Here is an 18878-nt window from a genome sequence, read left to right as displayed (position 1 = left end):
CCCTTCGGTCCAACTTGTCCATGCAGACCAGATATCCTAACTTAATCTAGCCCCATTTGCCAGCTCTTGGCCCATATCCCTCTAAATCCGTCCTATTCATATACCCATCCAGATGCCTTTTAAATGTTGTAATTGTACCAGCCTCCACCAGTGGCGGCTCATTCCATACACTTGAAAAAGTGGTCTCTTAGGTCCCTTTTAAATTTTTCCCCTCACCTTAGTTCTGGACTTCCCCACCCCAGGGAAAAGAACATGTCTATTTATCCTATCCATACCCCTCATGATTTTATAAGCCTCTTACAAGGCCACCCCTCTGCCTCCAACATTCCAAGGAAAACAGCCCCAGCATATTCAGCCTCTTCCTATCGCTAAAACATCAGGAATGATAGCCCCATCAAATTTTTCATGTCTGTATAACACCACCAGTGTATGTCCTGTCAAAATTGACCAATTTCTGAATTAGAATGTCCCATTGACACTGGGTGCTAGGCAATTTAGAGAAGGAGTTCCTGACAGTTGTTGTGTACTGATTCCAAGGAGTCAGTACTAGCAGAAGATAAGGAAAGAAAAGTTTGGACTCTAGATAAAAGCTAGAAATAATGAAATTCTTGCTTCCCACACAAGCCTATTGAGTATGTGGCAGCCTTGGGTATGTTTGTGTATGTGTGGATTTAACTGCTTTATAGCAAGGAGTCTGCACTCTTATTTGTGGGTTGTTGGTTGGGCACCATGAAACATTAGGATTTAATGTTTTGATGTGACTGTAATTGGCAAATTGGCATTGTGGTATCCATTTACTGAATTGTCACCATTGAAACAACTCTTGCTGAGGCAGTATCCTCAAATTTTTAAGGGCCATAAAATTCAAACAACAAAATGAGAATAAGAAATAGCTGCATGAGAATAAATTGAATTATGTAGTAGAGATGTACAACACAGAAACAGACTTGTCCATGCCAACCAGATAACCTAAATTAATCTAGTCCCATTTGCCAGCATTTGACCCATATCCCCCAAGCCCTTTATAGTCATATACCCATCCAGATGCAGTTTAAATGTTCTGATTGTACCAGCCTCCACTTCCTCTAACAGTTAAATTTTCAGAGTTGTGTATGGAATGGCATTGGTGCATGAAAGGTTAGGTTCTGAAGACTAGTGGCGAGAACATGATGCCTTTCTCTCCCCTTCATCAATCCCCATCAAATTTTAAATAGAGCTGGAAAATTTTTCTATTAAAGTTAGACATGCATATAATTCTCAATTCAGATGCCAGCAAAGATATTTGTGTATTAGGTATTTGTACTGCATTGATACCAATCTTATCCTTCAGCAAAAGTTTGATTGAAGGTTCAATTTGCCTGTTTCAGTGGTTCATGTGAAGTTAAAGATACTATGACCCCGTTTGAATTGGTACAGGAAATAGATGAAAGTGTTGGACAAGCACCCAAAAATGGATTAGTTGATGATTTATCATCTTGGTCTATTCCTGGCCTTATTTCTATTTTTTAATATTGTTTTTGGGATATGACTCTGAGAATTGGTTCCTAACTTTCAAGGAGAAAGTGAGGTCTGCAGATGCTGGAGATCAAAGTTGAAACTTTATTGCTGGAACAGCACAGCAGGTCAGGCAGCATCCAGGGAACAGGAGATTCGACGTTTCGGGCACAGGCCCTTCTTCAGGAATGAGCAGAGAGTGTTCAGCAGGAGAAGATAAAAGGTAGGGAGGAGGACTTGGAGGAGGGGCGTTGGAAATGTGATAGGTGGAAAGAGGTCAAGGTGAGGGTGATAGGTCGGAGTAGGATGGAGGCGGAGAGGTCAAGAAGAAGACTGCAGGTCAGGAAGGCGGTGCCGGGCTGGAGGGATCCGGCTGAGACAAGGTGGGGGGAGGGGGGATGAAGAAACTGGTGAAGTCCAAGTTCATCCCCTGCGGTTGGAGGGTTCCCAGTCGGAAGATAAGACGCTCCTCCTCCGACCATCGGGTTGTTGTGGTTTGGCGGTGGATGAGTCCAATGACCTGCATATCCTCGGTGGAGTGGGAGGGGGAGTTGAAATGCTGTGCTACAGGGTGATTGGGTTGGTTCGTCCGGGTGGCCCAGAGGTGCTCTCTGAATCGCTCCGCAAGTAGGCGGCCTGTCTCCCCAATATAGAGGAGGCCACACCGGCTGCAGCGGATGCAGTAGATGATGTGGGTGGAGGTGCAGGTGAATCTGTGGCGGATATGGAAGTTTCCTTTGGGGCCTTGGAGAGAAGTGAGGGGGGAGGTGTGGGCGCAAGTGTTGCACCTCCTGCGGTTCCAAGGGAAGGTGCCGGGAGTGGAGGTTGGGTCGGTGGGGGGTGTGGATCTGACAAGGGAGTCGCGGAGGGAGTGATCTCTACGGAAAGCTGATAGGGGAGGGGAGGGAAATATATCCTTGGTGCTGGGGTCTGTTTGGAGGTGGCGGAAGTGACGGCGGATGATGCGCTGTACATGGAGATTGGTGGGGTGGTAGGTGAGGACCAGTGGGGTTCTGTCCTGGTGGCGGTTGGAGGGGCGGGGCTCAAGGGCGGAGGAGCGGGAAGTGGAGGAGATGCGGTGGAGGGCACCGTCGACCACGTCGGGGGGGAAATTGCGGTCCTTGAAGAAGGAGGCCATCTGTGTTGTACGTATTTTGAACTGGTCCTCCTGGGAGCAGATGCGGCGGAGACGAAGGAATTGGGAGAATGGGATGGCGTTTTTACAGGGGGCAGGATGGGAGGAGGTGTAGTCCAGGTAGCTGTGGGAGTCGGTTGGTTTGTAGTAGATGTCCGTGTTGATTCGGTCGCCTGAGATAGAAACAGAAAGGTCTAGGAAGGGGAGGGAGGAGTCCGAGACTGTCCAGGTGAATTTGAGGTTGGGGTGGAAGGTGTTAGTTCAACACTTGCTGCAATTCAGTGTAACTTGTTGTCTGGCCCACTTTGAGAAGTTTAATATGTACCTCCAATTCCTGAGAAGCTGAAGTTTCAAGGTCCCTATTTTCAGCCTGGTGGCTAAAACAAAATGTTTACTTCATCCCTGATGTCCACTGAAATAGCTCCAGAGGCTGGTGTACTTGTGGGCGGCACGGTGGCATAGTGGTTAGCACTGTTGCCTCACAGCGCCAGAGATCCGGGTTCAATTCCTGCCTCGGGCGACTGACTGTGTGGAGTTTGCACGTTCTCCCTGTGTCTGCGTGGGTTTCCTCCGGGTGCTCCGGTTTCCTCCCACAGTACAAAAAAATGTGCAGGTCAGGTGAATTGGCCACGCTAAATTGCCCGTAGTGTTAGGTGCAGGGGTAAATGTAGGGGAATGGGTCTGGGTGGGTTGCGGGTCGGTGTGGACTTGTTGGGCCGAAGGGCCTGTTTCCACACTGTAAGTAATCTAATCTAATCTACTGTCAACATGTGTAAATAAAGGGCGCCTTGGACACCCATCCAGCTTCCTTAGATCCAGTTCTGAGTGAACAGAACTTCTGACACTCCTTTTTTTTTTCTTTTATTTTATAACTGACTTTTTTTTTAGAATTAGAATCCCTACAGTGTGGAAACAGGCCCTTCGGCCCATCCAGTCCACACTGACCCTCAGAGTAACCCACCCAGACCCATTTCCCTCTGACTAATGCACCTAACACTATGGGCAATTTAGCATGGCCAATTCACCTGACTTGCATATCTTTGGACTGTGGGAGGAAACCGGAGCACCTGGAGGAAACCCATGCAGACACAGGGAGAATGTACAAACTTCACACAGTCACCCAAGGCTGGAATTGAACCTGGGACTCTGGTGCTGTGAGGCAGCAGTGCTAACCACTGAGCCACCATGCCACCCCTTGACACTCCTGTTTATATTTCAGCCAGAGCTCTCTCGTTGGATCAGATTAACAGCACCAATCAGGGAAATGTTCATTTATGATGTCCATCTGGCTGACCTTGTTAGAATTACTATATATGCCTATAATCAACGTGCTATTAGACTCTGCACCCCTGTTGAAATGGTCATTCCTGCCTTTTTTCTTCCCATTACTTTCTCCTGGTTATCCCTGGTCATAAAATGCAGTAAGATGGCTGAGAGTTGCACAGAGTGCAAGTTGAGAAGTGCTATTCCACCAGGTGTTGAAAACTGACTGGATGCTGTCATACTGTTTGAGTGATGTCACCAAGGTGATAGAGGGGTGATGGTTGTCTGGAGCAGAAGTTTGGGGAGCAAATGGGTTTTGAGATAGAGAATTGAATTCATCTGAGACTTTGTAGCAGCAAGAGAGATCATGGAGATATTGCAGAATAAAATCTCAATAATTCAATTAGTTCTGACTTACACTAGAACCGCTAATTTCAGTGTATGTAAAGGACACGATCTAGTGGGATAAGTGGGCAGAATTGCAATCTATTCTGAGAAATGCCAACATGTTTGCTATTCCCGATAGACCTATGTTGTATAGCTTTCAGCAGACACTTTGAAATAACAAAGAGTTTGCAAAACAAAAAAAATTATCCTGCATTTGTTCTAGGGCCGTGTTACTCTCTGACCTATGACGATCACAATCCCCAGTTTGTTTGCATTTGCCCTTTGGAAAATGTACTCATTCCACTCTAGGGACATTCCACTTGTATCACCCCTTATGGAGATTGTGGTCTTAAGTCATTCTGCACCTAATGCCTCCCTGATAGGCAAGATATATTTGATTGACTTAAAATTCCAATATAATGAAAGAGTTGCTCTGTGGCCACTTCCTAACTGGTGGATAATGGATATTGAATCCTGGTTTTAAACAAGGTCCAGGGGAACATTGCACATAGTTCAGGGACTGTTATGAACGTCACTTATCTAACGCCTGATTAGAATATGATTCATGGATCTTTCTCCTGGAAAAATAAATTGCTGTCTCAGAGGAGCTTTGCAGTGTTTTGAAATGTTTGCAGTTATCCAGCAAGGCCAGTCTTCTGAAGTGAAGCAGTCTGTAACAAGAGTAATTGACTGAATAACAGGCTGAGGGAAGGAGGGAGGAAGGAAAGCTTATTTGCTGAAATGTATCTCCACTGTTCTTACACCTAGATTGTGGCATTTTAATTTTTTTTATTTTAACTGAGTGAGCAAGTATTGCCCTTCTTGTGCTGCTAGTTGTCAGCCAGCTTAAATTATTTGAAGAGTGAGATGGAAACTATTACAACACTTTATCATTTTCAGTTTTCTCCTGTGGCTAAATTTGGGCTGCTCTGCTTTCTCACCCAAGTGACCATCCTTCAAATATCAGCCTCTACTGTGATCATCAGCAAACTGTTTTACTGTGAAAGAATCACACCTTTTGCACTCTAGCTCTTTCTCTCACTCTTGCTCATCATCATTATTCTTTTTTTTTAAACCTGATTTGATGGGTAAGATCAGAATTGGGGACTGAATGACTCTTGCATTTCCTGTCCCTCCATAATCCAGGGACTGAGTTTGATTGTAGTATCCTTGCCACCATTACAGCTGAAGTGAGCAAATCTCACCAATAGAGTATTTACCAATGAATCACTATCTTTATCCTTTACTACTCTTGGTGTGAACATCATTTTTACACAATTGGGTAACTTTGAAAAAGTCAAATACAGGTATACAAAAATCTTGGTAGGGAAATAGTATCTGTGTAGATGGATCCAATCTAAGTGCTAGAACTGGTAAAAACTTAATTAGCTGAATGAGATTGTTCTGTAATTTATACTCCATATGAAAAGAGGTATGTATTGAAATGTATTAGAAGCTGAACAGGAAGTGCTTACTACTAATATCTAATTATGCTCATATGGGTCAGTCCCATTGGGACTATTGTGGGTAAATATCTGTGCTAATCTTCTCATGCTGTTAACTTGTCTCTTCTTTAGGACGTTAAGTAAAATCCTTAAAATATTTTTATAAGGGTTTTTTAGTGGGAGGATTTCTTTCCCTTTTTTTTTTAAACCATAATTTGATCCCCAGACTTGGTTTGCTTGACTCCTATCTCCTGAAGGGTTGCTGACTGGCTTCTAGAACACTGGAAGTTCGTCAGCAGATACTGGAGACCACATGAGGTCCAGCGATACTTATTTATTTCATCCTGCTCCTGAGAAGAGCCTTGAATATGTTCATCGTATTCAAAAATGGAATTTTCCAATGTGTTGCTTGAATGTATTGGCTTTTAAGAGGTTTTACGTGTTAATATTTGTGCTGTTTAGATCTTAAAGATTTAATATTACTTTAAGCAGTCTGGGAATTTAGAGTGGTAGAGATTTCATACTTCATAATTAAAATATTGAAATCATGTGTCTGTTCAGTTATTGTGTCTACTACTGCTTAATTAGCACTCACTGAAATCTCTAGTATGAAAAAGTCTTGACTGAGAGGTAACCAATAGTAATGGAACCAATATAACTGTACATAGATGAGGAACAGCTCCATCAGAAGAGCAGAGAAAATTTGAGCTGAAGAGATCCTTATTTTCCAGCTTGTGGAAATTAAAATAAATGGAAGAAACTTGTGCTGTTCTTGTTCAATGGATGTTCCTCTCTCCAACCCAGTGCTTAAGGTGAAGCCACTGCTGAGTAAATTGCCCAGCCATCCAGACTACAAAGATCCTAGTTTTAGTCCTCAGTCTGTGCTGCTTTAACTAATGAACCAGAATAGAATCTGGGCTGTCATAGCTTAGTTAGTAATTCCATTGAACATCAACTTTCTCAGTCTTGTTGTCTAACTTGTGACTGAATGTATATTATTTTGCTTTTGCATTTCCCATCATGCAGAGCTGATAAACTAATCACATTTTGGTTGAAAGTTCTATACTATTATAAGTTCTCTTTGTAGATATTTTTTATCAACCTATTTAGATGTTATTACACATTATCTCCCCCTGCCTGCTTGCTTACTAAAATCCTCATCTATCTGTTTAACTCAAGACTTGACTATTCTAATATCTTTCTGATCAGCTTCCCATGTTCAATTCTTTGTTGACTTGAGGTCATAAAACCCAACTGCCTGTGTTCTAACTTTAAGTCCTGTTTATTGCTAGAGGAAATTAGTAAAACATAGGTAGGCTATCCTTTGTCTCACCAGCCCCCGACATTAACCAATGTGGTACTTTGCATGGTGTTGGATATCAATCTTCAAGACAGAATGTAAATATGTTGGAAAAAATTCAGAAATCGTTCTGGATTAGTGCCTGGAAAGGATGGGTTCACTTGAGGAAAGGTAGCACATGCTAGGCTTCTGTGCTAGAGTTGAATGAGAGACAACTGGATTGAAATGTAAAGTCCTCAGGGGTCTTGACAGGGTAGATAGAGGGATGCTCCCTCTTACAGGAGAATCTAGATTTATGGATTGCATATTTAAGAAGAGGCAAAATTATTTTGTCATGAGTTTTGGTAATTCCATGAAAAGCTAGTGGAAGCAGTGTCCTTGAATAACCTATTTTCCTTATTAGTATGTTTGTATTCACATTAATTTGTAGAGCTATATTGATTTAGTTAAGCAACGTGACAATTTCAAAAAAAATTATTTTCAAATCCCTCCATAATCTCCCCTACATCTGCAATCTTCAGCAGTATAACTATTCTAAGAAGGCTATTTTCCTCCAGAGATTAGATTAGATTAGTTACAGTGTGGAAACAGGCCCTTCAGCCCAACAAGTCCACACCGCCCCACCGAAGCGCAACCCACCCATACCCCTACATTTACCCCTTACCTAACACTACGGGCAATTTGGCAGGGCCAATTCACCTGACCTGCACATCTTTGGACTGTGGGAGGAAACCGGAGCACCCGGAGGAAACCCACGCAGACACGGGGAGAATGTGCAAACTCCACACAGTCAGTCGCCTGAGTCGGGAATTGAACCCGGATCTCTGGCGCTGTGAGGCAGCAGTGCTAACCACTGTGCCACCGTGCCGCCCATGATGATATACACCACTTGGGGCAGGTGGGACTTGAACCTGGGTCTCCTGGCTCAGAGGCAGGGATACTACCAATGTGCCATAAGAGTCATGCTTTACTGTGATATCAGCAGTTTTCCAATTATTATCTATTTACCATCCTTGATTTTAATCACTCACTCTGCAAGTTGTTTCACCTGCCTAAGCATTAACAGCTAGAAGCTTAAACCTATGCCTAATCTTGTTTTTCTTAAGACTCTTTGAAATCTATTATTTTGTCTATGCCTTTAGCCATCTGCTCTAATTTCCTGATATGGTTTGGTGTCAAATGGTGCTTATTATGCTCCAATGAAGCATCTTGGGAAATTTACTGTGATAATGCTTTGCAAATACCAGTTGTACTTGTCATCTAACTTCTTATGTTGCAGTCATCCTGAGATTATTCACATTTACTATCCAATCTCTTGTTTCTTGTAATAAACTGACCATAAAATGAGAGGTTTGAGCTCTGAGATCCTAGTTCATCTATGACTTTCCATTGAAACACATGAGGAAAGCTCCATATTCATTTCCTGGTCTTTGTGCAAGGATGGTTTGGCTGGAGGTGGTTGTCTGGATAGTTGACTTTAACACTGAGTTATAGAAAAGACTGGGTTATTCCTCCTAGTAGCTGATCCAACAGGGTTGGGCTTGGGCTATGATACTTCTGTCAATACCAAAATAATATTCAGTGGAGAATATGGTGGGTGGAATATATTTTCTCTCATTTCTTGTGAAAATAAGCTGGAGGTATTGAACACTTTTGGCAGTTCCCACATGTCAGGGCCAGGCTGGAAGTGCTAGTTGGAGGTGGCAGCACAAAATGACTTTCTCCTTGTTGGAAAAACCAAAGGCCAGGTTTAAAATGAGTTGACTCCCATTCTCTGGGGGTGCTAACTAAAGCTGATTCTGACCAACAATTAAGACTGTTGAGGAGAAAGAGGTAAAACAAGTTGTTGTCATTTTGCAGTCTCTATTACTTTATGTAATGAAGCTAATACTTTTCTCATTCTCTCCTAAAAGATAATTGTTTTGAATAAGTGTATCGCTATCTATAATCAACTCATTGCATCAATTGGTTTGTTGGTATGATGATACTGTGGCTTTAAGAGGTGTATTTTCTGATTTCTTTTGAGAGTTTGAATGAGAAGTGATGAGCATTCTATAAGAAAGTAAATGGGGTTTGAGTCCTTGTTTTCTTTAAAGTTGGATCAATAGAAGCAGCCTGAATGGGTGTGGTCAGATTCCCATAGAACCAGGACTTTTAGTTTAGTTTTCAGCAATTGCTGTTGGGGAAGCGGCAGCTATATTTCCCCTCGGCTATAGCCAAAAGCTAGGGATTTTCTGTTTGCTACTGGAGGTGCTTGTGAGACAATCTGTTCTCTAAATTTGCTTTTTGCCTAGGTGTATTTGAGATGTTACTGTATCTAATATTCTAAGTTTTCCAATAGTTGTTACAATTCATTTCTTTTTTTTTGTATTTTAACATTGTGGATGAATTAGTATGTTTTTGCTTTAAATCTGGTAGTTTGACCAGGCAAACTGCATCTGGAACACAACACCTTGTATTTACCTTTTTTTTTTAAAGCAAGAAAAGGTTAGGATCTAGGCTACTTAATATTTTGAGGGGGTTTGGGTCTGGTCTGTAACAGAGCCTGCGTCTCTATTGGATAGGAACAGTTGACATTTGGCACACAAGATATCAAGGGTTCTCAAAGATTAAGTAGGACTGAGTGCTTTAAAAGAAATATTATGAGCTGCTACTTAAAAATCTCTCCTTTTTGTTATCTTGTTGTTTTGTCTATACCTGAGTGTTCACAAACTCTACTTGCATTCCTCCCTGTCTTGGGTGCACTTACTCCTCCCTGCATCCTTGCTAGTTTGAAATCATCTGTTCTTATTTATTTCCAGGACTTAAGAGCTTATCACTCCTTCAGTCTTCCTTTCCTCCTACAATCTATAGGTTATTAAAACCAAACCATCTTAGCCTTGGGGGCCAGAGTTGAGTCAAAGAAATCTGGAAAGATCCAGATAATTCAGCTGTACTTAATCTTGCAAGTTAGTAGTTGGTTTGTCCTGTTGAAGCTGAGAGCCTGATGTGTTTTGACAGGGTTGTTCTTAGCATTGTTGCTTGGTGAGCAAATCTTAATGCCAAAGATCTCCTGATGTGAATGAAGACTGAGGTTCTTGCGTTCTGTGACATGCAAATAAGCATCCCATAAAAACCATAAACCTGTCTCTGACCTCACTGTTTATTTCTGTTTCTTTTCTCCTGAGTAATCTTTTCATCCTTTATGCTGTGCTGTCATGTAAGCCTTGGACCTTTGCCTAAATTCTAGATTTCTTAAAATAAAAATCTGAAGGGTGAGGCTAATGTCAGTTTTTCTGACTAATACGTTTCAACCTTCAGATGCACTTTAAGTGTTTGTCACTGTCTTGATAAAGATTTTAAAATGTATATTATTAAATGACTCATGTTTACCACATAGCATATACAGGTTTGTTTTAATGCATATGTCAACATGTTATGTTCTTCATGTTTGTGACGATCTGAACAAAAGTTGACTTTAATGTTCATTTTTAAAAAAAAAAAATCCTGTACATGACTCTTAAACCTCTTCTTACACTGAAGTGCCAAAAAATTGCTTGATGCTGATGGGCCAAATCAATAATGCATCTGAGTGCATCTCAAACTTGCACACTGCCTGATGATCTTATTTGCATTGACCAACAAAGGTCATGTGTGGGAACTACAGCTAATTTTAAATAGTATTTTCCCCACAAACCCATAGGCACTCAGGCCAGTTGTAAAGCCTCAGCCAATAACCCTTACTGAAATTGGCTAGTTGTCATAGAACAAAGAACAATACAGCACAAGAACAGGCCCTTCATCATTCACCACCCTTTGTGTGAAAACTTTGCCTCATACATCTCTTTAACACATGCATAATGTCCCCTAGTAATTGACCCTTCCATCCTGAGGAAAAACCCTCCATTTCCATTCTATCCATACGAAAGATTGGAGTTGTGAATAGTATCATCCACAAACTTATTAACTAGACCAGCTATGTTTTCCTTCATCATTTATGTAGATCACTTCCAGCAGAGGCCCCAACACTGGGACACCACTCGTCAAGGCCCTCCATTCTAAAAAGCATGCTCTCACTGCTACCCTCCGGCTCCTATGACTGACCCAGTTCTGTATCCATCTTGCCAGTTCACCCCAATACCATATGATTTTATTTCTTTGTACCAGCTTGCTATGAGGGACCTTGTTAAAGGCTTTACTGAAGTCCTTGTAGACAACATCAACCGTTTTCCCCTCCATCATTGTCACCTCAAAAAAATCAAATTAGTGATGGATGACCTCGCCTACACAAAACCATGCTGTCTGTTGCTAATATGTTAATTTGCTTCTAAATGCACAAAACCTTGTCCCTGACAATATTTTCCAATTTCCCTACCACTGATGTGAGACTCTCAGGCTTGTAATTTCCAGTACTATCCCTGCTACCCTTTATTAATAATGGGACAACATTGGCTATTCCCCAGTCCTCTGGGACCTCGCCTGTGGCTAAAGAGTTAAAGGTGTTTGTCAATGCTCCAGCAATTTATGGTGTCTCCCTCGATATTCTGGGATGGATCCCATTAGGACACAGGGACTTTTCTACCTTTTAATACTTGAGACACACAGCACCTCTTCCTTTTTAATTGCAACTTAGCTGAGACACTTGCCAGTCTCCTGAGATCATCCTTCCTCAATTTCTTTCTCTTCGGTGAATACTGACCTAAAGTACAGTATTGGTTTAGGACCTCCCCTACCTCTTCCAGCTCCACGCATAGACTCCTTGCTTTTTCCCTTGAGTGGTCCAACCCTTCCCCTGGCTACCCTCTTGCTTTTTATAGATGTATAGAAAGCCTTGGGATTCTTCTCTAATCCTGATCACTAACAACTTTTCATGACCCCCTTTAGCTCTTCTAATTCCTTAAGTTCTTTCCTACTTTCCTTTGTATTTGAAGGATTTTGCCAGTTCCTTTCCTCCTAGACCTTACATATGCTTCCTTTTTTCTTTTTGACCAAGGTCATAATATCCCTGATCAACCAAGGTTCATGTAATTTTCCATACCCCCTCCATTCTTGCAGGAACATGCTGCTCCTGAACTCTTAACAACTGCCATTTGAAATACTTCCACATGTCCCATGTGGATTTACCCTCCAAGCTACCTCCAATCAAAATCCTGCCTAATATTGTTGTCGTTCACTTGTCCCAATTTAACACTTCACCTGAGGACTGCTGTTTTCCCTATCCATGAGTATCTTAAAACCCACGTTATTATGGTCACTGCTCCCGAAATGGTCCCCCACTGAAACTTCACTCACCTGGCCAGGCTCCTTTCCGAACACAATGTCCAGTATAACCCCTTCCCTGGTCCGTTTACATAGTGTCAAGAGTCCTTGAGCTCCTGACTTGGTATCAGTGAACTTGTCAATGGTGCAACTGGGGAGTGGGAAAGCTGACTGTGGGATAGCTCAAAGCCACCTTGGTTGGGAATGGGCTCGGTGAAGTTAAAATAAAAGTAAGGGGAAAAGAAACCAGCTTATACAATACAACTTGCATAAAACATTTTATAGCTAAGGAACTACTTTGACAGGTAGTCAGTGATGTAATATGGGAAAGCCAACCTGTTCCTGCTGGAGGAGTGGCAGCAGACTGGAGTGTTCAGCTGTTTGACTGTGGCAGGAATCTCATTGGATCCTAAACTCCACTATAATGTTTTTAGAACCCTGACATTGTAATGGCCTTAGTCTCTGTGGATATACTCTATAAAACAACTCGAAGAGGAGGAAGCCCTCTAATGTATGACAAAGTTCAGTAATACAGGGAGAGCAGAGCATCCTCTAAATCCAGAAGGGAAGTCTGGGAATGCACAGTCAACCACAAAAGCCAATGTTCCAGCAACAAATTCCTACCTGGCTATACCTTTTTTTTATAAATTATCTTTGAATGAGGAGAATCTGAGCACTGCTGTCAAAGGGCAAGACTATTCTAAACACAGGTCTGTATTAAAAACAAATTTTGAAGCCTGTTTTGGATCCGAGGAGGGCTACTGCTGATGTACAAAAACCTACCACCAAAGTAAAACCGTGGGAGATGGGCAAAAGAAGAGCTTGAAGTTGAAACTTGGGTACGGTCTAACTTTCCTCCATCTTTTGTAAAAGCAGTTCTCTGATAACACCTTAAGACTCTCTCGTGCCAAATCCAGACACATCCTTAAAGCAGAGTTGTCTAGTTGGCTGAGTGGTGCAGCCACCTGGTAACAAGTTGTTTATTTCTGTACAGGAGTTTTTTTACTCCTGTTTACGTTTGACTTCTGTGCCAGTGCAGCTTCTAATTCATGGGCCGACTTATCCAGCTCAGTGATTCCACTGTGAATGGCCAGAAGCTGATCATTGCAAGAGCAAATCTTTACCAGCCAGATTGTCAAAGAGTATCATTTGAATTCTTACCCCATTAAAGCAGTCATCTGTTTCTTGGGTTATGACAAGATTTCTGCCTAACCCAGTATTCCATTTGAGGTGTTTTAGAGTCATAGTCATAGAGATGTATAGCATGGAAACGGACCCTTTGGTCCAACCCGTCCATGGCGACCAGATATTTCAACCCAATCTAGTCCCACCTGCCAGCACCTGGCCCTTTTTCCTTCCCAACTCTTCCTATTCATATACCCATCCAAATGCCTCTTAAATGTTGCAATTGTACTTGCTGCCTCCACTTCCCTCTGGCAGCTCATTCCACACACGTACCACCCTCTGTGGAAAAAGTTGCCCCTTAGGTCTTTTATATCTTTTCCCTCTCACTCTAAACCTATGCCCTCTAGTTCTGGACTCCCCAACCCCAGGGGAAAGACTGTCTATTTATCCTATCCATGCCCCTGATAATTTTGTAAACCTCTAAGGTCACCCCTCGGCCTATGACGCTCCAGGGAAAACAGCCCCAGCCTATTCAGCCTCTCCCTATAGCTCAAATCTTCCAACCCTGACAATCTCCTTGTAAATCTTTTCTGAGCCCTTTCAAGTTTCACAACATCTTTCCGATAGAAAGGAGACCAGAATTGCACGCAATATTCCAACAGTGACCTAACCAATGTCCTTTACAGCTGCAACATGACCTCCTGACCCCTGTACTCAATACTGACCAATAAAGCAAAGCATACCAAACGCTTTCTTCACTATCCTATCTATCTGCGACTCCACTTTCAAGGAGCTATGAACCTGCACTACAAGGTCTTTGTAAAGCAACATTCCCTAGGACCTTACCATTAAGTGTATAAGTCCTGCTAACATTTGCTTTCCCAGAATGCAGCACCTTGCATTTATCGGAGTTAAACTCCATCTGCCACTTCTCAGCCCATTGGCCCATCCGGTCCAGACCCTGTTGTAATCTGAGGTCACCCACTTCGCTGTCCACTACACCTCCAATTTTGGTGTCATCTGCAAACTTACTAACTGTACCTCTTATGCCTACATCCAAATCATTTATGTAAATGACAAAGTAGTTATTGAGCATACATAATTTTTTTTCCGAAAATTTCTTCCATTTCATCCCCTCCTTCTGAATACATCTGGAGTGCATGACATAAATGGACTCCTAAATTCACTGAGATCTGCATGTGCACATGACACTGGTTCTCAACAGTTGTACATGCTGGGCAGGCCTTAGTCAGCCTGTCTTCATCTCATTTCCCAGTATCCTTCTACCCTCGCCCTTCACAACATGTCACTTTCTGAAACTACCCATCAAAATGAGTGGCCTGCACTCTGAATAAGTGTGCAAGAAATATGCAGTGGTGCAGGCTCTGAAATGTTTGTTTTGTTTTGTCTTCTCTGGAACAAGTAGACTCTGGTTTCTGCTCCTGTGCAGCTGGCTGAGGCAGGTATAGGAAAAGGTGGTGAGAGATTGGGAGTGCCATCAGATGCTTACACAGTTGATTTGTTAAAAGGGGAGCAGGGTATCCCCTGAGCTGGGGAGGTTTGCTTATTCGAGCATCCCTATAACTTGCCACCCTTGGTAGAGCAAGGGCCAATGTGCCGGTGATGCAGCCTCATTACCCAGACATGCCCTCTTTTACTATCCCCATGGTTCATTTCCAATCTGGCTGCCAGGTAAAGAAAAATGCTGTTGAACTTGGGAGTCCCCCCACCATATCCTCTCTAGCCCGTGAATGAAATCTTGAGTGATAAGCTGCAGTCTGCACTCAGCCTCATGTTCAACATGATTCTGACCTCTTTGACTCATCATGGTTTGAGTACATCCTTTCCCCTGATTAGGAGAATTGTCCTCCAGCTGGCAACAAGGTTGATCTTGGGATTAAACTTCTTAGACCTAAGCAGGTCACTGCAATGTTTCTGGCACTGCACCCAGTTTTTGTCACTCCTTGCTGCTGACCTCATCAGCCTGGCAGAGTAACTGTGCCACTGACAAGGAATAGGATTTATATACAGTCACTCATTACCTCTGGTATCTTTAAAAGTCAGGGGACAGGGAAGTAATCATCCTAGCATCCTCCTTGCCAACTGCCCTCCATTCAGTTCCTCTTTGAGACAAATGGCAACAGTGGCCTTTTGCTCTTAAAGTTGAGTCAGTGCTTATGTTCCATGTCCTTTCCACATTCTGCTCCTAACCTTTGCAGTGAACCCTGCTCTAGTACAATTAACTGACTAGTGTGTTGGAATTGCAGTGCATACACATTGCTGAAAATAGTGAGTAGTAGATCCAGGGGTGAGCACATCTAGTTTCTGACACTAGAACTGAAATCTCACCACGACATGTTTGCTTGAAAACAAGACGCAGTTAGAAAGTTCGATACCCAGTCATTGAGAAGGATCGGAGGTGGAGGGAAGTGGTGAAAAGCTCATGTCACTGGACTAATCCAAAAGCCCATGTTAGTGGTGTGGGTCATTGGTTCAAATCCCATGGCAGCTGGTAGAATTTATATTCAGTTAATAATACCTGGAGTTAAAAGTTAGTCTTTGGCAACGTTTTCAGATAACATCTAATGTGTCATTTTAAAAACACATCTTGTAGGAAATCTGTCCTTGCCTGACATAACAATATGGTTAACCTCCGTCTGAAATGGCCCACAGAGACATTCCATTTTATTAAACCTCTACAAAGTCTCAAAGGAATTAAACCAGGTGATTCAGCCCGTGTTGACTGGCACTGGAAATGATGAGAAACTCTGCCTGTCAATCCTGCAAAATCCTCCTTCTGGCCAAGTAGGGGCTTGTGCAGCTTTCCAACACGTTAGTGAAGTAACAACCTGACATTTGTCTGTATTGAGTGTGAGACTGTGTCCCAGACAAAAACACCACCATACCTGGGTATGCCTTGTCCTAGGTATACAGGCAGAAGGGAGTTGCCCTGGGAGTCCTCAATATCCAGATCCAATGATGTCTCATGCATGAAGGAAACTCTTCCCTGCTGATTATCAACTACTCCCTGACAGCATCCCACCACTCAATGGCTGTACTCCAGTAATTCTGGGACTTTCTTGCTAATAGCATTTTGGTTGTATCTGTCACGTGGACAACAGTAATTCAAGTGCAGCTTACCACCAAAACCTCTCGGACAAATGTGAATGGATAATACATTTTGGCCTAGCCAGTAAGACTCTAACCACAGAGGTGGGGTGTGGGGGTGGGGAAAGAATGTCGAAGTCTAGTGATATCCAAGTAGTTTTTGCATAATTTCAATTGTATAAACATGTTTGTGAATCTGAACACAACTGAACCATCTCCTTTCGATTATGATATTAATTATATGAAATCTTGTTTTCTCTTTCTGTTAGAGGTTAAACAAGCATGTATGAAAGCCATGAATATCTGATTCGATCACTGGAATACTATTTTTACACTCCAGGTTGTTTTCCGAATAAATCATGAGGCAATCTCCACTAGATGCTTGGGCTACTTAGGGGACAGATTTCCACTGAACACTCAGATGTGATGCATAAAGAAATACCCCTCTAAACTGCTCCTTCTACCTGTGACCCAGTGTTAATCTGGTAGCTGTGACAGTATTGTCCTGGTTTTGTTTACCTTTTTTTTTTCCATCATTTGCAAACTGGTTTTCCAGAGGGGAAGTTGGTGACAACTAACATCTACCTGGCTCTCCCAGACTCCATTGTCTCATCCATCAATTAGCTGTTTCCACGTTGTAAAGAATTTTTATCCTGAGCTTACTTTAAGATTGAAATTGGAAGAACTCCAGCTCAACTTGCTTTTTGTCTGAAACCTGCTTTTAACATGCTATCAAGATCTTGGAACCAGCTCATGCTTATCCAATGCATTCTCAATTCTTTATAAAGCCCCAACAAGCTGCTTCTGCCAGATCAATAACATTGCTATTCACATTTAGAACAGTTGTAATGCTGTCCGCAGCTGAATAGCCTACCATACTGCAGATTTGGACAGGTGTATGATGAATGATAGTTTGAATAAGGTACTAGAAGGCAGCAGTGAATCTCCTTCCCATTAAGAATCAATGCCCATGAAGTCATCTTGTGGAGATAACAGCATTTGTAAAATGGAGTACAGGATTCTGCTCCTCAGCCAGATTCCGTTTCCTAAATGGCACAGTCAATAACACTCCTCTAAATCATACGTTTTAAGGTCCACTCCTCATACCTGAGCACAAATGAGGCTGGGGCTCCAGTACTAAGCAAAATGTATGCTGTGCTTACTGGTGTTTTGTTTTGGATGGGATTTTTAAGTACAGTTGTCATGTTCATACATCTAAAAGAGAAAATATTTTAAAAGCTATGCTTGTTTAAATTTTAAAATGGACTTTACCAGAATAAAGCATCAAATGCATACAGTTTGGCTGTAGTTCTGGGAAATTCTAAGTGGTAATTACAAGGATAGAGTTCAGAAACCACGGAATAACTCAACTTCCAATGTGTGACCATCAGTCCACCCAACACTGAGCAGTATCTCTCCAACAGGGTCTGTAAACATCTGGGAGCTATTGAAACTCATTATATCTAAAGTGTTTGGGAGTCGATTTAAGTCAGTTGGCTGGATGGCTGGCTTGTGATGCAGAATACACAGCAATAATGAGAGTTCAATAGCTGCAAGGTTTGTGAAGGTTTGTAGCTCAGGTTGAGGTTTAGGGTGTAGGGTGTAGGTTTGCTTGCTGAGCTGTAGGTTTGATATCCAGACATTTCATTACCTGGCTAGGTAACATCAGTGGCGACCTCCAAGTGAAGTGAAGCTGTTGTCTCCCGCTTTCTATTTATGTTTGTCCTGGATGGAGTTCATGGGATTTGTGGTGATGTCATTGCCTGTTCATTTTCTGAGGGGTTGATAGATGGTATCGAGATCGATGTGTTTGTTTATGGCGTTGTGGTTGGAGTGCCAGGCCTCTAGGAATTCTCTGGCATGTCTTTGCTTAGCCTGTCCCTGGATAGATGTGTTGTCCCAGTCGAAATGGTTTTTTTTCCTCCGTTTGTAGGGCTATGAGGGAGAGAGGGTCGTATCTTTCTGTGGCTAGCTGGTGTTAGTGTATCCTGGTGGCTAACTGTTTTGTTTCTTTCTGTTTGTCCTACGTAGTGTTTGTGGCAGTCCTTGCATGGAATTTTGTAGACGACGTTGGTTTTGTCCATGGGTTGTACTGGGTCTTTTAAAACCAACGTCGTCTACAAAATTCCATGCAAGGACTGGCACAAACACTACGTAGGTGTGGTGACCCTCAATTAAACCACCACCAGTCATCTGAGAGTGGTCCTCCTGGGTCTATGGTGACGTTACCTTTACTTAACTGTTGAACAATTAGCACCACTTTATTTCACTCAATAAACAATAGCTTTTGCCAAGTGAAACAAATAGTTGTTTTAACTCCAATTCATCCTTAAGCCCATCCGATACAAAGAAACTCCCTATCTTTTGAAAGAGATGCTTTTCA

General features: G+C 42.4%; 1 protein-coding gene across 2 annotated transcripts in view; it reads left to right on the top strand.

Annotated features, from left to right (window-relative positions):
• Nucleotides 1-18878, top strand: part of LOC122565247 (phospholipid-transporting ATPase ABCA1-like) — a 181281-nt gene that overhangs the window by 10202 nt on the left and 152201 nt on the right. The gene's annotated exons all lie outside the window — the stretch shown is intronic.

This window comes from Chiloscyllium plagiosum, unplaced genomic scaffold (genome assembly GCF_037043375.1).
Source record: "Chiloscyllium plagiosum isolate Xiang-an unplaced genomic scaffold, Cpla_swu_hap1 HiC_scaffold_28, whole genome shotgun sequence".
In the NCBI taxonomy this organism is placed as follows: Eukaryota; Metazoa; Chordata; class Chondrichthyes; order Orectolobiformes; family Hemiscylliidae; genus Chiloscyllium; species Chiloscyllium plagiosum.
Note: the sequence above shows the minus strand (reverse complement) of the source record. Positions and strands in the feature narration are given on the sequence as shown.